Source organism: Mustela putorius, unplaced genomic scaffold (genome assembly GCF_011764305.1).
Source record: "Mustela putorius furo isolate JIRA1106 unplaced genomic scaffold, ASM1176430v1.1 tig00003854_pilon_pilon_pilon, whole genome shotgun sequence".
In the NCBI taxonomy this organism is placed as follows: domain Eukaryota; kingdom Metazoa; phylum Chordata; class Mammalia; order Carnivora; family Mustelidae; genus Mustela; species Mustela putorius.
This window is the reverse complement of record NW_025422006.1, coordinates 1,592,268-1,599,877: the sequence shown is the minus strand read 5'-3', so window position 1 is coordinate 1,599,877 and position 7,610 is coordinate 1,592,268.

Sequence of the window (7,610 nt, the reverse complement as noted above, 5' to 3'; positions counted from 1 at the left end):
CCCACTGAGCAACCCAGGTGCCCTCAAAGAGATTTTTAAAATACATTAAGATGGGACACCTGGGTGGCTCAGTTGGTTAAGCAGCTGCCTTCGGCTCAGGTCATGATCCCAGCGTCCTGGGATCGAGTCCCACATCTGGCTCCTTGCTCTGCGGGGAGCCTGCTTCTCCCTCTGACTCTGCCTTCCACTCTGTCTGCCTGTGCTCGCTCTCGCTCGCTCTCTCTCTGACAAATAAATAAATAAAATCTTAAAAAAAAAACAAACAAACAAAAACAAGATTTAAAAAATAAAATAAAATACATTAAGATGAATGAAAATGAAAACACAACATATCAAGATTAGTAGGTTGTAGCTAAGACAGTGGTTAGAGGAAATTCTGTACCAGAGAAAATAATAAAGGTTTACATTACAAAAGAAGAAAATTCTCAATTACCTACACTCCCAACTCAATAAACTAAAAAAGGAAGGAAATAATAAAGAACAGAAACAATGAAACTGAAAAACAACAAAGAAAACAAAACAATAAGCTGAAATGAGTATCTGGAAGAGATATCCGGTCCCCTGTGTTCATTGTAACATTATTCACAACAGCCAAAATGTAAACAACCTAAGGGTTCCTCAATGCATGAATGGATTAAAAAAATGAGGTGCATACATATAATGGAAATATTTAGCCACAAAAAGAAGGAAATTCTGCCATTTACAACAATATGGTTGGACCTTGAGGGTATTATACTAAGCGAAAAAAGACAGAAAAAGACAAGTATTTTATGTTCTCACTTATATTGGAATCTAAAAAATTAAAAAAAAAGTACTGAATTCACAGATACAGAGAATAGATTGGTAGTTGCCAAAGGTAGGGGATAGGAGAATGCTGACTGAAGGTCTTCAAAAACTTCCACTTCTAAAATAAATAAGTCCTGAGGATATAATGCACAGCATGGTGACTATAATTAATAATACAGTACTGCATATTTGAAAGTTGCTAAGAGAGCAGAACTTAGGAGACCTCACTGAAACTTGGTGATAAACCTACATTGACATGTCATACCCCCCGCCAAAGTCCATAGTTTATACTACAGTTCACTCTTTGTGTTATACAGTCTAGGAGTTTAGACAAATATATAATGAGAAGTACCCATCATTATTGTACCCTCTGTGAAAATCCTCTGTTCTCTATTCAACCTTTCCTTTCCCATACCTCAACCCTTGGAACCTTTTCTCTTTTTCTTGCCTTCATGGTTTTGCTTTTTCCAGAATGTCATTTAGTTGGAATCCTATAGCATGTAGATTTTGGCTTCTTTCACTTAGTAAAATGCACTTAAGTTTCTTCCAAATTTCTCATGTCTTGAAGGCTCATTTCTTTTTAGCACTAAAGAATACTCCAGTGCCTAGACGTACCACAGTTTATTTATCCGTTCACCACCAAAGGACATCTTGATTGCTAACAAGTTTTGACAATTACGAATAAAGCTGTCATAAATATCTCTGTGCAGATTTTTGTGTGGGTTTAAGTTTTCACCACCTTTGGGTAAGTACTAAAGAGTGCAAATGCTGAATCATATATTGAGTATATTTAGTTTTGCGAGAAACTGTAAAACTGTATACCAAAGTGGCTACACCATTTTGCATTTCTATCAGCAGTGAGAGTTCCTTTGCTCCACATCCTTATCAGCATTTGGTTTTTGTCAGAGTTCTGGATTTTAGTCATTCTAATACATGTGTTGTAGTATCTCATTCTGTTTTAATTTGCATTTCGATGTTGACATATAATGTGAAGCATCTTTTCATGAGTTTATTTGCCATCTGCCTATCTTCTTTGGTGAGATGTCCGTTAAGGTCTTTAGCCCATTCTTTAAAATCAGGTCGTTTTCTTATTGGGTTTCAAGAGTTATCTCTTTTTTAAAATTTTATTTATTTATTTGACAGACAGAGATCACAAGTAGGCAAAGAGGCAGAAGGGGCAGGGGAGGGGGGAAGCAGGCTCCCTCCTGAGCAGAGAGCCCAACATGGGGCTTGATCCCAGGACCCTGAGATCACGACCTGAGCTGAAGGCAGAGGCTTTAACCCACTGAGCCCCCCAGGAATCCCAAGAGTTGTCTTTTGTATAATAATCCTTTATCAGATGTGTCTTGCATATACTTTCTCCCAGTGTGTGGCTTGTCTTTTCATTCTCTTAACACTGTCTTTTGCAAAGCGTAAGTTTTAATTTTAATAAAAATCCAGCTTACCAATTATTTCTTTAATGGATAAGCTTTTGGTATTGTTAAAGTCATTGTCATACCCAAGGTCATCCAGGCTTTATCCTATGTTATCTTTTGAGAGTTTTATGGTTTGCATTTTATATTTAGTTTTTTATTTTGGCTTACTTTTGTGAAAGGAGTAAGGTCTTTGTCTAAGTTCTTTTTTTTTTCCTGGTGTGTGGATGGCTAGTTGTTCCAGTACCATTTGTTGAAAAGACTGTCTTTGACCCATTGCTCCTTTGTGAAAAATCAGCTGACTACATTGATGTGGATCTATTTGTGAGTTGCAGAGATCTACTCATCTTGCAGCTGCCCAAGACATGTTTTTGTTTTTGTCCACAGTCCCCTTAATAAACCACTTCTTTGTCAAGCTGGACTTGCCAGCTTCCCCCCGCCCCCAGTCTTAAGGCTTATTGTAAGTGGAGTGTTGAAGTCTTCAACTATTATTGTAGGACTGTATTTCTCCCTTCAACTCTGCCAACATTTGCTTCACAGTTAGGCTTCAACGTTATTACAAATCGGTCTGACAGTCACAGCTAAGCCATTTTCTTTTCCTATAAGACATAACAATCTCACAAAATACTAACATCAGACAAGATTATTCTGAGACCTAAATCTTAAAAAAAAAGGGGGGGGGTACCTGGATGGCTCAGTCAGTTAAGCGTCTGCCTTCGGCTCAGGTCATGATCCCAGGTCCTTGGATCAAGCCCTGCATCCGGCTCTCTGCTCAGGGAGAAGCCCGTTCTCCCTCTCCTACCTGCTCCTGCTCTCTTTCACAGTCTTTGTCTTATCTCTCTCTCTCTAATAAGTAAATAATCTTTAAAAAAAATTTTTTTAGGAATGCCTGGGTGGCTCAGTTGGTTGGATGACTACCTTCGGCTCAGGTCATGATCCTGGGACCGGGATCGAGTCCCCCATCGGGCTCCCAGCTCCACGGGGAGTCTGCTTCTCTCTCTGACCTTCTCCTCACTCATACTCTCTCTCACTGTCTCTCTCTCTCAAATAAATAAATAAATAGTCTTTAAAAAAAATTTTTTTTTAAATTGGGTGCCTGGGTGGCTCAACTGACGGAGCATCAGACTCGGTTTTGGCTCACTTGGGTCATGATCTCACATGAGATCATGTGAGACTGACATGAGTTGTGAGACTGAGACCCATGTTGGGCTCTGCACTTATTGGGGAGTCGGCTTGAGATTCTCTCTCCCTCTTCTCCTGCCCCTCCCTCCATTTACACTCTCTCTAATAAATAGATCTTTTAAAAAGAGAGTGATAATACTCTCAGACCACAATAGATTGCAACAAAGACAAGTATTCTTCATAATGCTAAGCAGAGACAAAAAAAAAGACGTTTCATGGTTCCCCATGATGTTGTTCTTCCTTACTGCAACTTAATTGTTTAGCCACAGGTGTGTTCCTGGTGGTCTTTAACTGAAGTTGTTGGAGAGTCCCTGGTTGAAGAGGTCCCTAGGCACTGGATCAAGCCCCACCTCAGTCATACACGATAAGGAGGTCATACCTTTGTATGCATGAATTTGAAATACAGATCAAATATGAGATGATTAAGAGAATAAAGCCTATGAATTTTATACCTAGTAACCTCAGACTGAATAAACACTTGCCATTCACACAGGCTCAATGGCCATCAAAGAAGTGGCTGCTCTAAGATTTGGGGGAGTCCAGGAGAAGGACATAGGACAAAAGAGGCCAAACAGTGGAGTTCCTAGGAGGTCAGAAGCCATCACCTGCTCTTTGGAAGTTCAGAGGTGGGACAAAGCCTGACTTCCCACCAGAGGCCAAGCTCTTTCTTTGCCTTAAGACCCTACTTATCCAGTTTATCTTTTTTTAAAATTTTTTATTTTTTATAAACATATATTTTTATCCCCAGGGGTACAGGTCTGTGAATCGCCAGGTTTACACACTTCATAGCACTCACCATAGCATATACCCTCCCCAATGTCCATAACCCCACCCCCCTTCTCCCAATCCCCCTCCCCTCTCCAGTTTGATCTTTTTACCTCAATTTTCTGGAAGCTGTATTTTTCAAATAAAGCTATATTTCTGGTACATGCATATCTCAGCTACTGTTTTCATTTCCTTATGGTTTAAAAAAATTTTTTTAAAGATTTTATTTATTTATTTATTTGACAGAGATCACAAGTAGGCAGAGAGAGAGAGAGAGGGAAGCAGGCTCCCTGCTGAGCAGAGAGCCAGAGTCAGCCCAATCCCAGGACCCTGAGGCCATGACCCAGCCGGAAAGCAGCAACCCACTGAGTCACCCAGACGCCCCTAAAAAAGACTTTTTATAAAAATCATTCTGACAGTAATTAAAACAGTAAGGCATGCTTCATTCAGGACTCTAATGATACGTGTCTAGACTATCCCAAGGAGGTTTTGCTGGAGGGGAGAGATCCTGGAGTCATCTCTGAATACAAGGGTAAGAGGGTTGTTGACTGACAACGCGCAGAGTGAGGGCCAGCGGATGAAAAATTACTGAGTGAACAAGGCTAGGGGGGATTCTCCGACAGGCTCACCACGATTCTTGCTGAAAGCAGGCCAGGAGGATAAGAAATGGGGGGTGACGATGAGGAATTTGGTCGGACAGCAAAGGTCATCAGGCACCAAGGATTTTTCCTTAACTGACTCGGGATTCTCGCTCAAACTGGACTAAGCAGTCCAAGACCGAGCCCAGCGCCGCGCCCTGAAGATGAAGGCTCAGAAGAGCCTGTCTCTGGTTCGGTGGAGTCTTTGTGACCCTCTCGACGGTCCCGGCATGCCGTGGAGATGAACCCAGCACTGGGGACCCGACCCGATGGGTTAAATGCCGCGCTCGGGAGCCGCTGCGACCACCGGCTGCGCTCGGGTGGGGAACGACCCCCGCACAGAAGGCGCCGAACTCCGGCCCTGCGACCCGGGCTTCCCGCTGGGCTGGCCACGAGTCCCTGCCCCGCAGCGGCCTCGACTCTTCCAGGCCAGGATTCCCCCCTCATCGGCACAATCCCCACAGCAGTCCGCCTCCTGCCCGCCGGCAGACCGAGTCGGCCCGCGAGGCCCCTGGGTGCCCGCGAAGCGCGCGGCAGCCGGCGACGGCGGACCCGGGATCCCGGCGGGCGGACATGCGCGGCGCCGCCTCGCGGCCACCGTAGTTCGGGCGGCGGGGGCGGTTCCGCGGGCGGAAGTCGCTCTAGAACGACGAACGCTCCAGAACGGAAGAGCGCTCTAGAACGCGTGGCCGCTGTTTCCGCGAGCCCAGAACCCTGCGGCCAGTGTTGAGTGGTGGGTCAGCGTTGAGTGGTGGGTCAGCGATGGCCGGGTGCGTGGGCGGTGCCCCGGCTGGTGATGCGACACCTGCGAGGCCAGCGTTCGCGCCCGCGGGCTCAGTGAGACTGACTGGGACGCTGAGGTTCAGGGTCCGACGTGGGGACCTTCACGCGGGGCTGTGAGCTCGCTGGCGGCGTGGCCGTCGGGCCAGGGACGCGGGCTTGGCGGGGTCATAACGTTGGTCCGGGGCTGAGTAACTGGGGTCTGGTTTAGTGATGAGGATCTGGTGAGGTCAGTGGCGGACTGATGGGGGGCGGTCACTCTCGGGGCTCAGAGACCTCGTGGTGCCCTGACCACAGGTGGAAATCTTAACAACCGACAGCATAGGACACTCCTGTGCTTGGTGCTGAGTTATGTTTCCCTTTAAATAGTCGGTAGTCTCATAGTCATTGCCCTATGAATTTTTAGAAAGTTACTTTTAATTTACACCCAAGAAAATAATGTCTTTTTGGTGTAGAATTTAAATATTTTGGGTAACCATCACCACATTTAAGATGCCTCCTGAATTTTTAGCTCTTGGCTCCACCACTGAGTACCCTGGTGACCCTGGGCAAGTTTCCTAAGAGCTCTCTGCGTCTCCGCTGAGAGAATTCAGTGAGTTAACACGCGAGTACGGCACAGACTAATTGCTCAATAGATGTTAGCTGTTAAGTTATTTTCTTTTTCTTTCTTTCTTTCTTTTTTTTTTTTTTTAAAGATTTATTTATTTATTTATCAGAGAGAGAGGGAGAGAGAGCGAGCACTCAGGCAGAGAGGCAGGCAGAGGCAGAGGGAGAAGCAGGCTCCCTACTGAGCAAGGAGACCGATGCGGGACTCGATCCAAGGACGCTGGGATCATGACCTGAGCCGAAGGCAACCGCTTAACCAACTGAGCCACCCAGGCATCCCTGTTAAGTTATTTTCAACTAGTAATTTTATTTTCTTCACACGGGGCAATTGTAACGTCAATCACTTTTTACTGAATTTGAGGTGTCAACTTTTATGTTAATTAATTTCTGATGATTTGATCACATTAATTCCCCTGTGGATGGCGGAATGAGCTATGCGCTGTGTCTGAGTCAGAGGCTATGTGGTAGCTTCAGTTAGGTCACAAAACAGAAATAGGCCTTCCTTGCATTCCTTTACTCAGACTTCTTTATGTTGGAGTTATTGTACACCTGTGTGCACTGACATCCTGTGACCCAGGTAAAGATACCGTGTTGTGGTAAGGATGACCCACAGTATGTATAAATACAAACAGATGAGGAAGGTGATTTTTCGTAATGAGTGCGGTGAGCAAGCTGGTGACAGGGTTGAGTGTGACTGTGGGAAGCCACTGGAGGGTTTTAAAGCCAGGGAGTGAATAGTTCTGTTTCACTTTTAAAAAACACTCTAGATGGCAGCGGTGGCATTGGGGAGAGTGTCCTGGGGATTTTATTATGGCTTATGTGTAAAATAGTCAGTGTGAAAGAATAATAGGATATTGTTGGGAAAAAATGCAGTTAGGGCTACCATTAGAGCAGCCCATTAGGTTGGCCAAACATTTTAAATTAATTTACCTTTTTGAATGATATATGCATGGTAAAACGTACAAATACACAGGCACACCAGTAAAATTTACAAAGCAGAAAGGGTTACAGAAAAAAGATGTCTTGTGGCACCTGGGAGGCTCAGTCAGTTAAGCATCTGACTTTGGTCTGAGGGTTCTGGAATATAATCCTGTGTTGGGCTCCCTGTTCAGTGGGAGTCTAAGTCTACCTCTCACTCTGCCCCTCCCCCTCGCTCTGCCCATGTGCATGCGTGCTCTCTCTCTCCCTCAAATAAAATCTTTTAAAAAATTGTTTTAATTTTTAAAAAAGGAAAAATCACTAGCATAATGGATCGAGTCATATAGAAATCCATAGCTCTGTTAGGTCAAATGAAAGGAAGGAGGACAAGAACAGAATGGAGACAAACCTTCCAAGAAACTTGCTGTTTGGGCTACAGTCAGTATGAAGAGATGACCTTTGCAGCCACAAAGGAAGATTAAATCGTAGTTGATTACTGCCTATTCCTCGAGGAGTCAGTCTC